The sequence below is a fragment of the Psammomys obesus genome, unplaced genomic scaffold (genome assembly GCF_907164565.1).
Source record: "Psammomys obesus unplaced genomic scaffold, mPsaObe1.curated_primary_1811, whole genome shotgun sequence".
NCBI classification, from domain to species: domain Eukaryota; kingdom Metazoa; phylum Chordata; class Mammalia; order Rodentia; family Muridae; genus Psammomys; species Psammomys obesus.
In genome coordinates, this window is record NW_026587216.1 from 21,019,927 (window position 1) to 21,024,377 (window position 4,451).

General features: G+C 41.4%; 1 pseudogene; it reads right to left on the reverse strand.

Annotated features, from left to right (window-relative positions):
* Positions 1 to 1,129: 1,129 nt before the first annotated feature.
* On the reverse strand, positions 1,130 to 3,267 carry LOC129673693 (heat shock protein HSP 90-beta-like; annotated as a pseudogene).
* Between the last annotated feature and the right edge of the window lie 1,184 nt (positions 3,268 to 4,451).

Genomic DNA, 4,451 nt, shown 5'->3' on the forward strand with positions numbered 1-4,451 from the left:
TGATCACCATCCCAGACTGAACTGTGGGTCACACAACACCAGAGACAGGGTTTCCTTATTGGGAGTAAACCCCACGGTGAAGGAAACATCAGAGCACTCAGCAAGACCCCACCCCCCCCCCCAAAAAGTCCTGTGGAAAAGTTCCTGTGTTCCTGCAGATGCCCGGTCGCCAGCAAGGACTCACTTACCTGCACCTGCGTGTTCTACTCTACATCACAGACTGAACTGTGGACACCAAAACAACACAGACTGGGTCTCCCTGTCAGGAGGAAACCCCACAGTGGGGGAAATATCAGGTGCGACCTCAGGATTCACAGCTAATCCTCAGAAAAGTCCCTGGGTTCCTGAAAGTCCAGGCTTTAGCCTCCTACCTTCCATGAGTGCTGCACTCACGCCACTGATTACTGCTTGGATACTGGGCCACAGAGCTCCAATTTCAGACCATCTCCAGAAGCTGCTTTAAGCGGCAACCAGTTATCCCTAACTAAACTGACAAAACCACGGAGCTTCCTGGTTCTTTAAGAGGGCTGCACCCAGCAAACACTGTGTAAGAGCAGCAGCAGCAGCTCACTAAATTCAGAGCAAGGCAGCTGTCTCCAGGACTTGTCCGAGTGAGAGGAGAGCTCCCCTGACTACCAAAGATCCCAGTTACCACACAGATCCACACACTTGAGGTGAGCTGTGGCAATTAATGAGAAGCACCGACCATTTGGTGACAATACCCAAAAAGTTGAGGAGGCCTCCATCAGGAGCAACCATCTTCCTGCCAAGGGAATTCTCCCCACCCCAGGATTCCAGCAGAGACCAGAAACTAACAGCCAACATCTGAGACAGCCAGATAAGTAGAAGCCAGTGTAAAAGCACAACAAACAAAAGCCAAAGCAATGTGGCATGTTCAGAACTCAGTTACCCAGGGTATCCAAGTAGCCCTGGACACTCTAACAAAAATGAAATTCAAGAAGATGGCCTTATGTCTATGCTTATGAAGAGGATAATGGAGGAAACAAATAAAATTCCTAAAGAAATAGAGGAAGATAAAGTCAAACAGATAAGGGCCATCCATAAAGAAATGCAGCCAAACAGTTTGTGTCATTCAGAGAGGAAATAATTGTATTGAATCTGTAAGTCTTTAATATACTTCTTCCATGTGAGAAGCATCCTCATCACCCTCAAGTGGGGGCATCTCATCAGGAACTTTAGCGCTGGGCTCCTCTACTCTCACTTCATCTTCATTAATACACAGTCCTAGTTTAATAATATGGTAGATGAAGTTGGAACAGGTTTGGGCATCCTCAAGTGAGAAACCAGAGGTGAGCAAAGCAGTTTCAAACAGCAGCACCACCAGGTCATTGCCAGCTTTGTCATTTTTGTCTGCCTCAGCCTTTTGCTGCAGGGTCTCCACAAAGGAGTGTTCAGGATTCATCTCTAGGTGTTTCTTGGCCATCATGTATCCCATCATAAAGTTGTCTCACAGTGCCTGGGCCTTCATGAATCCACATCATGTTGACTGCCCAGCCCAAGGTGCTTGTCACAATGCAGGAGAATGAAGACACAAGCCTATTGGAGACTGTCACCTTTTCAACCTTCTACTCCAAGATCTCCTTCATGAGCTTTCAGAGATTCTCAAACTTTGCCTTGCTCACCACCATTTTCTTCTTCTCTTCTACATCCTTTGGTAGCTCTAGGCCCTCCTTAGTCACCGAGACCATGTTCTTTTCATCAAACTCCGTGAGCTGCTGTACACAGTGCTCATCAACACACTCAGGCATTTACACCATCTCAAAGCACCACTTCTGCACATGCTCCACAAAGGCAGAATTAATCACCTGCTCTTTGCTCTCAACCAGTGGTATAATAGATGGACTTCTGTGTCTTCTTCATATGAGACACATACTTTAACAGGGAAGTCATCTTATTTCCAGATTGAGAGTTATGATAGCCAGGGTTCTCAGAAAGGCAGTGATGGTTAGTAGAGTCTTCATGGATTGTAAGCTTTAAAATCTTAGAGAATGCCTCACAAAATTTCTTGTAGTTTTCTTTGTCTTCAACTCTGAGAAGAGCTCATGGCACTTCATCAAAATGTTTTTGTGAATGACTTTCAGGATCTTGCTCTAACAAAACATTTTCTGGGAGATATCCATGGGCAGGTCCTTAGAGTCAACCACACCACAGATAAGGTTGAGGCACTCATGCATCAGCTCATCACAGCTGTCCATGATGAACACATGATGGACATACAGTTTGATGTTGTTCTTGTTCTCAAAATGTGAAAGGGAGCTCACCAAGTTTCCAACTGACCTTCTACAGAGGAGTGCTTTACTGCCAAGTGGTCTTTCCAGTGATTGGTGCAGCTCTTATAGAATGCATCCTATTCCTCGTGACTGATTATATCAGGCTTTCTAGTCCAAACAGGCTTCATCTTCTTCAACTCTTCATGATCAATGTATTTCTCCTTAATCTTCTTCCTTCTATTTTTCTTAATTTTGCTACTGTCATCCTCCTCATCTGATCCCACATCTTCAATCTTAGGCTTCTCCTTGTCATCTTTATCTTCTTCCTTTTTCTCACCCTTCTTTTCTTCTGCTTCATCATCACTGATCTCCTTGCCTCATTCTTTCTCCAAATATAGGGTAACAGGATAGCTTATGAACTCTGAGTATCTCTTCACCACTTCCTTGACCCTCCTGTCTTCTAGGTATTCTGTCTGGTCTCCTTTGAGGTAAAGGACCATCTTAGTATATTAAACATGGTGATCACCATGGGCTGCACAAACTTGGAAGGACCCACAGCAGAAGACTCCCAGACATATTGCTGATCAGCATTGTGCTTTGTGATCAGAGCCACTTTCTCTGCCATGACACAGGCCAAACAGAATCCAACACCAAGTTGCCTAATCATGGAGATGTCTTCACATGGAGAACTCCATGAATGCATTTGTTCCAGACTTAGCAACGGTTCCCAAATTATTTATCAAGTCAGCCTTGGTCTTGCCAGTGTCTGTGTTCACCAAAGTCAGCATGCATTCCTGAAGGTTAGGATGATATCAATTTTCAGTTCTTTGCTGCTGTCCAACTTGGAAGAGCCCGCCAGACTCATATAACAAACTTGTCTATCTAAGGTGTCAGAAGCATCAGCGATCAACTCCCGAAGAAAAATTTTCTTGTTTAAATAGAAGGTGTTGATGATGCGGGATATGAACTGAGTGATTTCTGCTTGAAAGGCAAAGGTCTTCACCTCTTTTTCTCCATAGTGCACTTCCTCTAGCATCTTGACAGGAAAGTACAGACAAGGGTGTGTCCAATTCTAGGTGTCTTGGACATGACTCAAGAGGACCCTATATCTTTTGATTAAGAGTTAAAACTGTTTCCATTAAAAGTAATTATTAATATGAGAAAATACACTGTTGACATTTTTAATGCCTTATCTTGGATATTTTTAATATTATGCTTCCTTCTATGTTTTATGATGCTGGTGGTAATTTATATTAATAGTCTAAGCTAGCTAGTCCTTAAGCTCTATAGTAAATTTGTTTGGTTACCACAGTGTGCTTCTAATATATTATATGTGATATTGAAGCTGAAAATATTTTTATTTGAATAGTAGCTGCACACTTCTCTCCTTACTTCTGTCTTACATTACATCACATTGACACCACAAATCACACCTGTGTTTATTGTTTCCTTTAACACGATTTAGCCATAGTTATTATAATGTACTTGTCTTTGAAACATTTATACTTTAATTAATGATGATTTGCCTATTGCAGCATTATAATATCATAGAAATACAATCTCTTTTTTTCTCAATATATTTACCTTTATCAACAGAATTAAACTTTCCTACTATCCTGTGTTGCAAGTTTCTTTTTTCATTTCAGCTTAATGAGCATTTGTCAGCAAAGGCTTGTAAAGCAAGTCCCAGGGACTAACTTTCTCCAGTTTTCTTCATCTGTAAAGAATCTCTATCTCTGATTTGTCTCTGTGAGTCATTTTTATTGAGTGTAACATGTAGACTGGTAGTTTATTCAGTAGTAGTTTAAGTATGATAGCCCACTCCCTTTTAGTTTGGTCAAGAATCTGCTCAGAATTTTATGGAAGTCCCCTGCATTTTATAAGTCAGTTTGCTTTGAGAGGCTTCCAAATTCTTTGTGCCTTTAATTTCTGGTGATTCAATTTTGCTATGCCATCATGTGAGTGTCTTTGGAATAATCTCTTCTGATGTCCTTTGAGCTTTATTGATCTGAATGCATATTTCTGCTCCCAAACTTGTGTTTCTTAAATATATGTCTGCTTCTTCTCTTTTTCTTCTCAGAATTTCATGTGTACTTTGGTCTTTTTCAAGGTGTTCTATAACTCCCTTAAGGTATCTTTATTTTTTTATACTTATTTCCTATTTGTTCCTGCGACTAGAGTATTTTAAAGACCTGCCTTCAAATTTGCATTTCTTATACA